The 16,311-nt window shown below is 40.6% G+C and overlaps 1 protein-coding gene across 1 annotated transcript in view; it reads right to left on the bottom strand.

Annotated features, from left to right (window-relative positions):
• The window catches only part of LOC102671838 (probable cytochrome P450 6a13), a 136,390-nt gene that overhangs the window by 50,180 nt on the left and 69,899 nt on the right, over positions 1-16,311 (bottom strand). The window contains exon 2 of the mRNA XM_031508144.1: positions 11,708-11,891. The gene's annotated coding sequence lies outside the window, so the exon portion shown is untranslated. The remainder of the gene's footprint in view (positions 1-11,707; positions 11,892-16,311) is intronic.

The raw sequence follows: 16,311 nt of genomic DNA, 5'->3' as shown, positions 1-16,311 counted from the left end.
CCATCCCCTCACCCGAGTTCTACAATATCTGCTGCATTAAATCCAGCTTTTTCGCAATGCTGCCACGCAATATGGTGCTTCCTCTGTCGTTCCTTTCACGCCGTCCCTCCCCGCCGGATCCCCTATGCGACAGCGTGGAAAATAATTTATTTTACCGTCGTTTAAGTCAAATCTGCCCTGTTGACACGAGACCTGAATTAATCATAATTCAGGATTTAGGAGCAAGAGTAGTTGCGCGGAATATTTTTTAAGAAACGATTCCCTAAAAATATGGAAGTTAAGTAAGTCGGTCAAAAAGTGGATAACTTTCTTTGTGCAAAGCCTTGTCGTTTTCGAATCGGATGAATTTATCTATCATTCTTGCTTCAATCTACGAGGAATTCAGGTTTCTACTTGGACATTTGAAAAAGCTGACATATAAAAGATGTATAAATATGTGTGTTCTAACACTTTTCAACACTCTAATTAGAATACTTCTCTTCCATCGTTCACGAGTTTCGATTAAAGATCGTACGCGTGAGTCGCCACTGATGATTGCGAGTCGTGGAGCAAGTTTCGAAAGTAAACACGTGGTCGATGGCGGGACGTATAAAAAGCAGTGATAACGAGGCTTGTCAGAAGTCAACCACTTACCGTAAAATTGTACTTTACGTGCTAATGGCCGCTTCAAAAAACTTTGTGGCCGTAAAGCAGCCGTATGAATTTTTTAATGGAATCGGGCCGAATCTCTTTTCATCCCTTTCCCCTCACCTCCCTCCTTTTCTTTTGCGGCCACCGAGCTTTTTCCTCCTCCTCCCCCTCTCCCTCCTCTCCCCCCCAAAAGAGGAGGCCAACCCACTTCTGATTCATTTGAGGACTTTGTCTCAAGCGAGTTAAAGTTTCACAAAGGGCACGAAGCTTGAATTTCTTAGCCGAACAACTGTCCACTGTACTTGAAATTCCACGGGTAGTGAAAAGGAAGACGTATGCTGAATTCCTATCGTTCAAAGAAACCGATTTACTCGTGGTATGCCTTCTGTGGACAAAGGGCGATGCCATGCTGAATCCGAGTATCGCAATAACATCAGGATTCTTTGCAAATGTTTTCTTTTTTCTTCTTTTCTCGCTGCTTTTTTTCATCCGTTTCGTGTATCTGTTTGGAGATTATTATTTCTTGGCAATTGAATTTTGTTGCAGATTGGATCCGATTCATCCATCATCACGAGTACAAAAAGGTGAATAATTCGAATTCATTTTCACCAGTTTTCAAAATGTCTGCGAGCGAATTAGCGAGTGGTTTGCTGCGGCTGTCCGTTCATTTAAATCTTGCCATGCTGCTAAATCATTCGTGTAATACATCGAAAGTAGATAACTCTGCTTCTAACTTTATTCGTTGGTCGGTTATTCTTTGGATGAAATATGGATGATAAAGTCAAAATTCAAAAGGTATCGTATGATATTTTTGTTATCTTAGTTGAAGAAGGCATTTATTTTTTTCTCGATGTAGAGAATATATCTGTAATTTTTATCATTCAAAAGCATACGCGTTTTAAAGTCTGCAAAGAAGTGTGATGTTCAAAATATTTTACCTATGTAGCTAGGATAAGGGGATTGTGAGATAGAACGTAAGAATTATGCAAGACTGAATATCGAAAACGGGGAACAATATTTCCTGGCAACATCTGCAGTAACACAGGGACTGATAGGTCCTGGTTATTTAATATGAAACGTTGTACCGCCACCTCTAAGTCACACGATAGTTTCTATTTCTTTCACATCTTAGAGTCTTAGTCACACGCATATCGATGATACAATATGTATCCATCATTAAATAATTCACGACTATCGCACGATTATTTTATTTAAAAAAAATAAGTCGATTAGATATTTAATCGCGAGACATTAACAATCCCACGCAACTCGTGAATATCTATCTTATTTCATTTTTTCAACGATGGATCGAAAACTATTGATAAATATTCTTTCACTCTTCCCAATTATTTTCACCTTTACCTCCTTTAATCTCAAAAATATTGAAACCTCGAACAACATAATCCTTTTAATAAAATCATCGTTCCACCGTAACGCTTCACAAAAAGAGGAAGAAGAAAAAAGAAGAGTCCAAAGTCAAAAAGGGTACTAAAAAAAAAAAACCAAAAAAAAAAAAAAAGTAACCAGTCATAAAGGAGCGCATCGAACGTTCCATCGAATCGCGGCAACGATATACTCAACAGTGTAAACGGGCTTTCGATGCCCCTCGCGCATGGACACACGCATATACGTTCACAGAGGAGATAGGGGGAGGCGCAAAACGAATGAGCAACGAGCAAAAAGAAATATCTACGCAAAGGGAAAAAAAAAAAAAAATACGGAGAAAGAAATAGAATCTGCGCGCGAGAGAGGGAGAAAGAGGAAGAGGAAGAGAAGGGAGAAAAATGGAGGAAAAAGGGGGAGAGAAAAACACACACGCATGGAAAAGGGGAAGAGAGAGAAAGAGAGAGGGAAAAGTATAGATGTACGCTCGCATTGAAGAGCGTCGGTGCGATAGAAAATTGCTCGTTCAGTGAAATTCGGACCGCGGCCGGCAAAAGCTTCGCCGATCTCGAGTAATTCCGCCTCACCCTCTTCGACCGCCCCCTCCCCTCCCTCCGCCTCTTCCTCACTTGACGAGAATGGAGGTAATTACCGGATTTCGGCGAAATCCATGGAGCGTAGGGCATTTACAGCTGTTATAGTTTCGACGACTCGGCACAGGCGACCAGCCACCACACTGGCTGCTGGCCCGTCAAAATGAAACACTGCGCCTCCGCTTCGGCGCGGGTGTTGGAAGGGTGTTCGGCGGTGGAGGAGGACGTGGAGGAGGCGGGTGGGACGGGTGGGACGACGAACGACGAACAACGAACGAACGGCGTTATAACAAGGGCTAGTTAGCGGCACCGCCGCATTACCCTCGCGTAGTTCTCGCCGTGGCACAATGGCGACAAATTTCACGCGCTATATCATCCGGTCCGCACACCATCGCCACGGCCCAAGACAAGAAAGACAGACCACACCATGGATGGATAGAGGCCCTGCCTTCTTCTTCTTCTGCCACCCTCTCTCCCTGCCCCACAGCCTTTATCCAGAAACCCCTAATAACTACTAATTCTTCGGGTTTGTTCCGGGAGTTTGTTCGCCCCCTCCCACTCTTCGCCTCTCTTCTCTCCGATGCTCGTTCGGAAATCGGTGGGTTGGGATGCGTTTGGATTTTCGCGCGATTGTGCCTGATTTAAGGGTGAAGGGTGAATGTCTGTTCCGGATTGCGCGTCTTTTTCTAGGTGGACGAGGGCGGAAGGGTGGTTTTAGAAAGTGGTAGGGACATTAGGAACGTGGCTCTAGAAATTGAATCGATTCAAATCGAACTATTATACATTGGATGTAAGTGATTCGCAGGAAGAATGGTTATATATATATTTCACGTATTTTTATTACGATAGGGATGAATGACGATTCATCTTACGATATTTAATAATTTGTAATTTTTACTCAAAAGAAAAAAATATTAAAATTGTTCAAAAAACCCGTCGAATTCTATTTCGTATCACGCGTGCACACAATCATCCGTTCACAATCGTTTCCCTTCACGCGCAATTCACCCTATCTTATCACCTACCCCATGAACCATTTCAATTTCCCAAGTCGTCGTCTCTCGGTTCGGCGAAAATGTTAATATCCCTGTTGACAGATCGGAACGAGATGTACAAAACGGTACAATATATCGGTCGCGTGCACGCACGCGTTGTTAAAGAAACGAAGGCCCGTGGCCGGGCCCCGTTGACAAGGAATTGCGGAGAAATTCAGAGAACCGGATGGAATTTCTCCCGATTTCTGGCTTCTGGCTTGAGCGACAAGCTTCATTTCCGCGCCGGGATCCGCGGCGTTTCTCGCGTTAACAGTCGTCGTCTCTCGAATTCGATGGAAATTACTTGGCTCCCCTGCGGGCGGCCCGATCGACATCGGGACTATTTACAATCCCGAATCGAAAGCCGCACGGCCTTTGGGAATAGGCGCGGGATATAAGTTTGTTACGATCCGTTTCCGGCCACGCCATTCGCCGAGGTAAAATGCACTTTGTATTCAATGAGCCGGCAACCAAGCCACCCTCCCCTTGTCCGTGGTACGTGGTACTTGGTATTTTCAACGGATTAAGAATCGTGGATTCCTCGAGTTTTAAGAAGTCATAGATACCTGATGTATCGATCTTATAACTTGCGATATATATTTTCTGTTCCCAAGAAAATAAATTCGTGATCGAAGTTCGATTGTCTCTTCAGTTTCAAAACTGGGCTTTTATTTATCGAACGGATAATCTAACAATAGGATACCTCGTTATCGATTACGTAAAAAATAACTCTAACATTTGAACATACGTACGAATTTTCTCGACGAAACAAGCGTTTCCAATCGTTATTCCAACCTTCCCTAGGAGAGAGAAACTTTTATCATCCGCCATGCCAAACAGATACCTCCCCCTCCCCCTTTCTCCTTCAAAGAATGAACTCTTCTTCTCTCCACGGCTCGATTTATTCCATCTTATACGAAATCGTGCAGCATCAACGGTGATAACGTTTACCGAGGCATAAATACGGCTGTCGGCATTTCGAACGCGTGCTCGCGATCCTTCCGCTTAGCTCCCGCGACTAACGTCTTCCTTCGATCGTGTACTCGCATACGGTATATCCGGCCACCAATACGCGGCGGAATCACGCGATGCCTTCGATCCATCCTTAGCAACGGAGAGAGAGAGAGAGAGAGAGAGAGAGAGAGAGAGACAGTGGTAGTGAAAAGCGGCCGCTTTTTCCCTCCCCCTTTTTTCTTTCCTTCCTTCCTTCTTTCTTCTTCGATACTTGTCTCCATCCCAACGGCACGCTGCGCGATATCGCAGGATTTCATTTCGCGATCCACTCGAGGGTGGCACTCGAAACACGCGGGAGAGGAGGAGAAGGGACGTGGAAATGTATGGAAAACGGTCGTGGATCTTGCGAGGAAGCGCTTTGTCTTCGTTGAAACGACCATCGGTGGAGGATGAGGCCGAGACGACGACGACCGAGTATATATAAGACACACGAGCGTGAAACACACGGACGAACGTTAATTGCGACAGGGAGAAACGCAACGCGCGGTTGATTAATTGCCGTGTTGGGCGACGTTTCAAGTGACGGTACAGTTTTGATGTTTCGCGGAATCGAAGATTCGATAATTTGAATCAACTGGTTTTCGTTCGGTTATTTTCTTCGTTTTTCTCAAATAAAAATTAAAGATCGATATTTTTACGAAGAACAAGCCATATTTTGATCGAGACATCTTTCTGCTTACAAAGATAAATTTTCATTATTGGGTATACATATATATAGCTCTTGATAATGACGATTTCCCGCGATTCTTAACCTTTATAAAAGCGATCCATCTTGCGCTGCGCATTTCGTGACATTCGATTCATTCAATGTCCCGAAGGAGGGGAGAAAAAGATAGAGAAAGTTGAAGGAAGTCCACCGAAATAACGTCACGTTATCTAACCGCGGACATAATAACACCATTGTCACCGTGATAAATCAAACGTTGGAGGAAGGAGGGATAGACGAGAGAATGGCATCCGTACAAATGTATATTTTAACCGGGCAACGGGCAACAATAAGGAGGGGGAGAAGGGTTGGTCGAGAGAAAGGGAAGACGGAAGGCAGAGTTGGTAATCTACGGCCTCGTAGGGCCAAGGGGTAAATTCATGGTATCCCAGCGATTATCACCCCTCGACCTCTTCGTTACTCGCTATGGCCCTTGGGCTCGCGTGACCTTCCAAGAATCTTTGCGAGCGTGTCCTCGAGGGTGACACGCTCTTGTAACATCGTATACGGATTGCACCTATTTCGCGTGTCTCCCAATGCGATCGCGATCGCATTGTAATGTAAAACACGTGCATTCAAGAAATTTTCTTCTGATCAAAATTTAAACGACGATCCATTCAAAGAAGGGGAATAATTATAATTGGAAACGTCAATTATTCAAGCCTTTAATTTTCCTCTCATTTTCTTTATCTCACAACAATATACGTGATGTACAGACCGATAGCATTTGTTTTATCTCCTAAATTATTAATTAATAAAAATATATTAATCATGAATAAGTTTTCTAATATTAAAACAAATGGAATTGAGTTTAAAATTCTCAATCTATCGTTCATTCATTCATTCTCTACGAAGAAATCAATTTTTTCCCCACTTTTCTTGTCGAGACGACATGCTTGTTCTTTTTTTAAAGAGAGAACGACACGTTTGTTTTAATTAGGAGGCGAGTTGAATTGGTAATGGAGTGCGTGAGACGAGTGTCCAACGGCATTCCTGGCGGGCACCGCCGGAATGTCAGGTGCGTTTAACCATCGACCAGTAACGGCGAGGCAAAGGAAAGGGAGAAGGTGGAAACTTGCCCCCCCCCTAGACAAGAGCAAGGATATCTCGCAGGTCCCACTAGTGCATTTAGAATAAGTTACGGCATCATGAGATTACAAGTCCACGGCGCAAACCCTCCTTACTCCTCGAAAGACCTCGGTTGGCATGTCGGCGCCATTAATTAAGAGCTTCTAAGGGTTGGAAAGGGTGCAATTTTCCGCGAGACAGCAATTCGGTGTATCGTCCACGAAAAAAATTTTTATCAACAATAACTTGGAAACGTACCAATTATATAGTTGGCTTACAGGTCCAGATCGGATAGAAACTCTCCTTTTGTACTTGAATCCTAAAAAGTGATGTAATAGTAAGGAAAAAAACTGGATGTGAAAATTACACGTGTTTCTGTTAATTTTCTGCGGATATAATGAAATTTAGATGACTAATAATGGGTTATTTTATTGCTACGAAAAAACGAGTAGCAAGGAAGTTAATATTGAAAGTAATATTTTTTTGATATCAAACTAAATGAAATATTGGATTAATTCAAATGAATTTTGATGTAGTTATAGTTGTTTGGTTTTGTGATTACTGTGAATTACTGAAAGTTTTACTTGATTTTAAATAACTATTATTCGTAACATTAGGATGATTTGTTCGTCAGGAAATCATAGTAAGTCTTGTACGTTTCAAATTCCAACGTATAATAATTCAACTACGTGACTAAAGCATCGGCAAAAGGATTTATTCCCTGTAATAAACTCTGTCAGTAAATCCCACGTTGTGGACAGTAGTCATGGTCCATGATATTTCAGACTGGAATGGCTAAAGTTGCGAAGTCTGGATACGCGATTCGGTTATCATTACCATAAAAATGGCACCATAATGATATTACAAGCGTAATTAACATCGTACTTTTAATGATATTTCCTGATTGTAAAAAAAAAAAGAAAAAGATTAATACGAAAAGAAATTTTAGTTTTCAATTGCTCGAATTTTTCGAATTAAATAATAAAACAAGAAAATTATATTAAAATAATTTATCACTATTGCCAAATTTAATTTTTCAAGTCAACAGATGTTTGTTTAACGATTTCGATAATACTTTATAAATAAAAACAGAATAAAAGTCGAGAATAGATATTCAAATATTTTTTCGATTTTCGACAACATTTTTCCCTTTTCACGCAATTCAGAAATACAAAAACTAAAACAATAACAAAAAGCACATATTTTTCCTTTAACATTCAAAAATTTAGACGTCATTGATCACTCGTCAAATGATAATTACCTCGTAAAAGAAGAGGAAGAAGAAGAAGAAGAAGAAGAAGAAAAAGAACAAGCCGAGGTTTTCACAAGAAGATTAGTGGACGAGATTTCAAGGGCAGGATGGCGTGACAACTGTCGGCGAAAAGTTTTTCGCGAAGGCTGGCTTCCGATAGTGAAGTCAGAGGGCGAGGCATCCCTGGCAGATTCGCGGGCCGGAGCTCGAAACCCTTCAGTATTCAGCACACTCGATCACACAACAGTTATCAAAGGAACTCATTTGAGCGGTTGAATGGATAGAAAGGAAGTCAATCTCGGTGCGCGGAGATAAGGCAGCCGTTTTCCTCCGGTCTCGCCAGACCCACGTAGTCGCGCTTACTAACGTCCCCCACCCCTCTCTCTGGAGTCTGCTTGCATGGCTGTACGTGTGCCGAGCGCCTTACACGCCTCCACGACGCCTTATCCCCTTGCTTATATATATATATAGTCATCATCTGGACTTCTTGTATTCGCGTGTCAATACTTCCATCCTCCGGGGGCATTAAAGGCAAAAAAATTCTCGATCCGCCAATTTTTCCATCATCGTTGTATTTCTCGTCTCTTTGGTTTTTGCATTTCGATTTGAACAATTTTTTAATATTTGAGATTCTCATCTCTCTCTCTTTTTTTTGCAAAATTATAATTTTTGAGAGAGTAGTCTTACGTGATTTTTGGTGTTTTTTTTATTAAAAAAATTTTTATCAACAATTAATATCTCGATCGTTGATCGAATGCGAATGTTGAAGAGGAAGAATGGTGGAGATTTGCGAATTGAAAAAAGTATTTTACAATTTCACCGGCCAGTTAAAATGGCTCGTATCATCCATTATTTACGCGATACATTAAATTTCTTAATACATACATCCCTTTTCACCAGTGTCAGTCCAGACGTCGTCATAAATAAATTATGGGAAAGTTTATTAGTTTATTAGTTTTGTAGCGACTCGACAAGACGACGAGGGTGTAACGTAATTACATGTAAATAAATGTATGGGTCTGGATAGTTGGCTGGTTGGAGTTGGCCGGTAACTAAAGCTATGGAAGGAGTGGAGCTGGATGTGGAAACCACTTTGGCTTCTTTCATTCTATCCCTTCTTAGTTTCTCCCCCTCTTCTCTTTTTCATCCATCTTTTCACCTGCTCCTTCCTTCACTTCCTCTTCTTCCTCCTTCCCCTTTTCTTCCTTCTCCTTGCCCACTTCTCGACCCCCCCACTCGAGACGGTATAATTTTCAAGAGCACGTCGTAGCACTGCGCAAAGTTTTTCTTTAATATATTCTTACATGCGCCTCCAGATTAGATTAAAACGGCGAATGCGTTGAAACGAGACACGGCATCGGCCATGGCCGCGCGAAAAGAAGGCGAAAACGCAGCTGTATTTATATGATTTATTTAAATGGCGCCCGTTTAAAAGAGGGTTGGTTGCGAGCAAAGAAAAACGAAATTGGTCGCGGTTGGAGAGCGCGGAAGATTGGGTGAACTTGTGGCTTAGGTTAGTTTCAACGAACGAAACGGATGAAAGATTATTTCGATTAAACTTTTCACAGATATTATCGAACTTTCGATTTTTCAATATTGTTCTTCTCCCTTCTCTGAAATTAATCGTCAATAAATATTCAATTCGTTTCGAATGGTCGAAAAGACGAATTAAAAACAAATGATAAACTCTAAATCGGATAACGCCAAGTTTTGTCGGGGATTTAAATGGAACGTAATTAGGCAAAGTTATAAGCAAACTGGTCGATGATGGTAGGAGGCGTAACCACATCGGATAAAGCGGAAACGAAGCACCGGTTAAGCGTATGAACCGATGCTACATATATCGGCTTATTTACCGGATGTTCGTTGAACATTCCGAGGATTTGTTTGCACTGCGGATTACGACGGTTCGCAAGGGTAACGCCGTCATCCCTGTGTATACTAACAGTTGACACTACGCTCTCCTCCTAAGGCTTAATCTCACAAGATGCGGACAAATTGGCGCTGATTAGATTGGACGACCTCATAATTATACGATTCTCTCTCTCTCTCTCGTTTCAAAATTCTTTTGTGTATAATCGTGGAATAAAAAGGTATAATTTTGCAAATAAAGAAGATATTTTCTCGTTCAAAAAATTAATACCCTAGCGTAAATAGATTTTCTTTAAATTCACAAACACAGAAATGATGGATATCTTTTAACATTTTTCGATTCGATAGGGAAAGAAGAAATCCTTTGAAATGGACTTCTGGAAGATTCATACCTTAAGGCGGCCTTATCTTTCCTGTCCTTTATAGATTTGGGACCTTATCGATACCACGGAGAGAGCTCTCGAGAAGATTTGCCGGAATCCTTCCCCGACTCGAGGAGAAGAAGAAAAAGAAGAGGAAAAAAAAAATATTACTAATATTGGTATATGATCGAATCTCCAAAATGCCATCCAGTAATTTGCTTTCCGTAAAAGTTATCGATATTGCCCGAGATACTTATCGATGGCTATGAGTATAAAACTTCCACTTCCAGGCGCGCCGTTTTCCAATATAACTCGAGATCATTATCTTTATTCATGCGTAAAAGATAAAGAAGGGAAAAATTTATTATCTTCTAAAAACCAGTTTTTACCAGTTTTACCCCCACCCCTATCAAGATTCGATTTCGTTCCCTTTCCAGCGGAGAAGCAAAGAAAAAATTTCCAAATAAATATTTCTCCTGTATCCTATATCCAAATTACTTCTCACAAACATTTTAAAATTTATATCAATCGATTAAAAATACAAATACAAATTTTTTCGAAAAAGAAAAAAAGAAAACAACGATATGGAATTAAAGACGATCCCATCGTATCGAACAAGAGATCGTATCAAGTATCCTTCCCCCTTGAGCGCCATCGCAATTTCGCTCGTATTCCAAACACAAAACAGCTAATTTGGAAACTTCAGAAGAGCGACATCAGTCTAGCGGAATTGGACAGGCATCCGATTAAACGACCTCATTGTTTCGAAACACGTGGTCTAAAGAGGGGGAGCGTGGGTGGGGAGAGGAGCGGGCTTTTGCGTGCTCTTTTCGCGGGATGGCGTTGCGAAGGGCCATGTTCAGTCATTCCATACCTCCCCCTCTCCGTATAACTGACGTTTCATGAATTGGAAATGTAATTTTACCGCACGGGTCGTGGCTCGCGGCGTCATAACTGTTCGCATGATAACGGAGGCCGCGGAGTAAACGAGCACATAATTTCAGATGCGAACGCGTTCGCGGCTTCTCACACGGGCAAAGGGCTGCCAAATAACACCGTTCCTCCCGAACGCGCAAGGAGGCCACCCATAATCGGGATAGAGCATGGCAACAGATGTTTCCCCCTCACCCCTTTTTATCCAACGTCGCACTCCCTTCTCTCGCTCCCTCTCTCTACCCCCGCGTGGATATCTCCCCGCGCTTTTGATATCTTCACGGTTCCTACGAATCACGCGATAAGGGATAGAATTAACGATGGAATTAATTGCTTACATTCGTTTTCATCTCCTGTAAATTGAAATACTCACTTGTGCCACTTTTCGTGCCAAGATTTCTCTTATTTGCCCAATTTTATTTTTTTTAAATTTTCAGAAAAATTCGGGAAAATCTCTCTTAAGGTTTGCAATGTTTATATTTGCGCGTCTCTTTTCATATATAAAATTTCGCGAAGATATATTCGTTAATGTAAAACGAATTCTTTGAAGAAGAAGAAAGTAACAAGCAAAATAGCATTCTTACGAGCAATCTGCCGGAAGATAAATATCCAACTGTCAGGCCAGGTTAATCTTCGAAAGTTCTTTACTTCTGCCAATAAATTTCTTCCCCAAAAGCTTGCACACAAATTCAAAGCGTACGCTCGCTAAAAGAAAATTAAGCTTAACGCCATCTCGTTTCGAGATAAAAACAGGGAATTCTTTTTGCCGGTGAAATTTAGTGTCTCATTGGGAGGGTAACTGTGTAACGCGTGTATATATATATATATACACATAAGAGCGTTTGATAAAACCGAACCACCTCACGCGACGAATCGTCTTCCTCCGCCTGCTGCTCGAGCGCGTTACGCGTTTCCGCCGTGATTTATCGGAGGCGTCCCGCAGTCAGCCGGATGTTTGTTGTTCCGGGCCCATCGCAACCTCTGACCCTTCGACGCTACCGATGTCTGGCTATAGGTATCATCCTGTTCTCCTTTTGCCTCTTCCTGAAACAGAGACAAGGTGTTTTCGTTAATTTATAGTCGTAACAGATCAAGAGATTAACGAGAAATCACCATTGCGCGTGCGATTATAGCAATTTTAAGCGTAATTTTCACTTTAAATTCACTCGAATATTTAAAAAAATAAAAGTGCAGGTGGTATATATATATATACATATATATTTTAGGTACTAATTATTTTTTTATTTTAGATATTAATTAATGCACGTGTGATGCCAGTGTCACCGATCGCCATAGTGAAAAAGAAATTATAAATTGAATTAGGAACGGTACAAAAGTCGATGATATATTTCATTGGAAATAAAATTCGTATAAACAATACGAACGACGTTCCAATTGATGCGCAATAAGAGAAAAAGAAAAATGCATCGTTATGGGTTGTTGTTGAAATTCGAAGGCAGAGAAAAATATAACTGAACCCCGACTGAAAACTGGCTGGTTGGTGGCTGACCCACAAAGCAATAGAAAGTGGAAGTGGAAAGGAAAAAGTTGGAAGGGGGATGGGATAGGCGAGGGCGAGCCGTTGCTTTAATGCGGAATGAGCGCAATATTTTTCAATAAGGAAACCCGAGACGCATTAACGGCACTCCCGGTATATATATCACGACGATAATGACGCGCTTTGCAGCATCGCCACCCCAAATCTTGGGGAGGGGGGGGCTGAGTTCGCTCGTGGAACTTACCCGCCAAGTCGAGCAAACCTTATAAATGCCATCGCGAAACCATAAACCTATGATGCACGAGCATCCTCGCCAAGTTTCAGTTTTTGCCGTTGAGTCGATGTCGTCTTCTCCCTTTCGTTTTCACGGAATGTCAAGACGGAACTTGGGGCTCGATCGACCGTGACCCGAACATACTTTCGAGATTCAGGATAATTTATATGGAGAGATTTTTTTTCTTTTTAAATTTCAGAAGAAAATCTCTTAATTATTATTAGATTTTTTTTTCTTTCTAACAGTGAATTTTGTTATAATTTTTTTTTTTTATATCTTGCAAGACGAAAATATGAAAATTAATTATTTCGTTGAATAGAATTTAAAATGGAAATGGTATTGAAATTATGATCAAATACTTCTACGGACTATTCACGAACGCAAGACTATGGTATATTTCTTATTTTATAAATGAGTTTGAATTCTTCGAAGCTTTTTGCATTCGAGCGCGATTTGGATTGTATGAAAAGGCATCGTGCGTTCAACGAGTGAAAAAGGAAGGGAGAAAGGAACGAGGAAAGAAACGGATTTACTGGTAGTTTTATTTGTAAGGCGTTCTGTTAGAGCCGGTGAATAATTAGGGAAGCCCGCTCATTATCAATGGAAACTTAACGAGAAATGGAGTTTCCTTTTCCTGTCTAGACAAACTGCCTTCGGAAGACGGGAGGTAAGAAAGTAAAACATTGGATGATCCAACACAAACAAGATCTCCGTTGCGATTAGAAGAGCTCTTTAATGAAAATTATTGTTCCACATTCTGTAGGAAACCTGCCTGAAAATTTCATAAAAATATAACACAACGGGAAATCTTTTGTCAAAATATAATTTTTCGTTTTAAATTATCTTCAAAACTATGCGATTAAAGAGCATAAAAAGAAATAGCAATAAAATATATAAAAGTGAGCATAAGTAATAATAAATAAATAAATTTAAAATTTTAAAAAGTGAAAAAATTATAAAAATTTCTAAAATTTGAATCAAATCGATATCGTTAATTCTTCTTCAATCCCAGAATTAAAGAGAAATTCCAATCATGGGAAAAAATTTTAAACACTTAGCAACTATTTGCTAAATTAGGGATTTCAAAATGTTTTCAAATTCTTTCAGCTATATTGTAGCGATTTATCGTTAATTATCGAAACCACCTATAAAATTAATCTTTTATTTTTCTAATCCCACGCTCGCCATTAATGAGACAAGGGTGGAGAATAAATGAAAAAATGATCGTTTAAGGTGTCTGATCTACACTCGTATATACAACACACGGGGGTATTGGTGAAACGGCAGTAGGCACGCGGTTATCGCTTTGACAGTTCGCACAGTTCGAAATCCAATAAAAAGCTAATTGAATCTGTGACGCCACCTGACTTCACTAATGAAATTTCAAAGTACCAATTTCACGTTACACCGTTCTGGCCTACCTGATCGATGCTACTAGGGGGATACCGACCATTTTAGCAGTCGGTCGCACCGCTTAAATTCTCCAAATTGGAATAAAATGAGCTTCCAAACTTACGTCATTGCACACAGGTTTAATTATAATTATCTTGATCTCCCCTCCCCCTTTTGTTCCGGGGAATATAAAAGTCGATCTAATTAATAAAAAAAAAAAATATTACACGATAAAATAAAAAAAAAAGTATTCGAATATATTTCGTGTTACCAATCTATCATATCATTTCACAAATGAATCCTCTGAATAATCTCTGAAAAATCAGAGATTATCATACATCATACATCCCTTTATCAAGTTTCCCACGAAACTCTGATTATAAATTTAATATCACGTCGATCAGTAACCGACATTTTACCTCTTCTCCCGTCCGATTTTCGTGACGAAGCGCAGAATGAGAGAGAGATTAAATTATGCAACACGCACCTGTTACACCCCTTTCTTTATCGCGTATTACGCTCCATGAAATAACACCGTTAAGTAACACCGTTGGTTAAACTTACATCCTCCATTTCCAGAATCCATAGCGACCATCCACAACTTTTCTCCGCGTCCTCCATTGTATAATTCCGCGCATAACGGTGGACACGTACCATTAGGGGAAAAGATGGAGATAATTTCCGCGTAAACTTTCAAATCTCTGACAAAGTTAGGGCGAGGGGGGGTCGCACGCTCGCCCCCTCTTTATTTCATTGTGCCTAATGTTGCATCCACGTTTCCTTTTCACACCGAATGGCCAGGGCTGAAAAGCCAGGCGGCCATTCGTATCGCGAAGCACGTGCCCGGGACCAGGGTTAATTTCACGAGACGAATGTCGCTTCTTAAACTCGGTGCTCCTCCGAAAAAAACTTTTTTTGAACTTGTAATTATGCGCCTCCTCTCCCTCCTCCGTATAATTTTATCCAACCGCTTCTAAAATATCGCGACTACACTATGCAATGTCTGGAGTTTCCGCTTCCAGTTTTGTATGTAAGCTCGGACTTACATCCATTATTTTGCCCCTTCTTCCTCGTTTTGCTCCTCGTCTCACCCTCCTTCTCTCTCGTCGTAACTCGTTGTTCTCGTCCCTCCTTGGACTTTTCCCTCTCTTTTCTCTTTTTTCTTCCCTCTCCCTTTCTTTTTCGAGGCGAAAAATTCATATCTTCCGGCAGGCGATGCAACGCGGTCCCCAGGGAAGGCCGACGACGTTCGACCCACGAATTTCTCGCTTGTAGCGATTTCCTCCTCCCCACGAGCAGTGTTCCTTTCTAAGGAGGTTTAGGAACCGTTTACTATTTACAAGGGGCTGGGATATGAAGTGCTTTGCGCTTCTCTTACACGCCTTGTTGCCGAGAGTATACACCTTCGACTCGATTGAGAGTTGAACGATGGGGAGAGGGAAGGGGATGTAGTAAATGTGAAAGAAATATGGAAGCTTTTAGTGGATAATGTTACGGTGTTGCGACAATACGTGTTATCGTATCGATAACACGTGATATTCCAACGTTTACGGGAAATGATTTATGATCGAATTTTAAGGTGAGGAAGATTATCGAAGAAATTAATATACGCACGCGTGTTAATTTATTTTTATCGAAAAATAAAAATTTTGTTACGTTTGATTCTCTGCTCGACTGTATTACATATATATTTTGGAATTAATTATATCTCGCTTTTGCGATATCGATTTTATTTCTAGCGCGAAAACCCATCTTTGACACAAACACAGCATTCCCGTGGGGTATTAGGTTTTGTCGTAATTGTATTAAAACCAGAGTTGCGCAGCTGGAAAGTTGCGGATCACCACCAGCCAAACTATTTCCTTCGGTATTCGATGATGTGCGGAAACAAGCGGTGTTTCTAATTCACCGATTTTAATTACCACAAAGCGCGAAATGTAAATCATACAATAATCAGATCAACTTTACCGTGGTTATATCGCTGAAAGACAAAAAAGATAAGTCGAGTAATTATCAACCATGTAAAATTTGATATATTTTTATTCCAAATATCAGAATTTATAAATTTTGTACGTTCCTGCGTAAAAAAATTTTATACTAAAAAAAATATCATGGATACAAAACAATACGATCGTTCTCATCCAATCCACCGTGCAAACTACAAACACAAATTCCTAAATGTATAAAAATTAAGAGAATCATAGTGTTTCTATCGCGAAGTTCCAACACAGACGTGTTGTATTAAAATTATATATATATTTTCAACCGTTCGCAGGCTAAATTGCATTTAGACGCACTGC

The sequence above is a fragment of the Apis dorsata genome, unplaced genomic scaffold (genome assembly GCF_000469605.1).
Source record: "Apis dorsata unplaced genomic scaffold, Apis dorsata 1.3 scaffold_74, whole genome shotgun sequence".
In the NCBI taxonomy this organism is placed as follows: Eukaryota; Metazoa; Arthropoda; class Insecta; order Hymenoptera; family Apidae; genus Apis; species Apis dorsata.
This window is presented reverse-complemented; position numbering and strand designations above follow the sequence as displayed.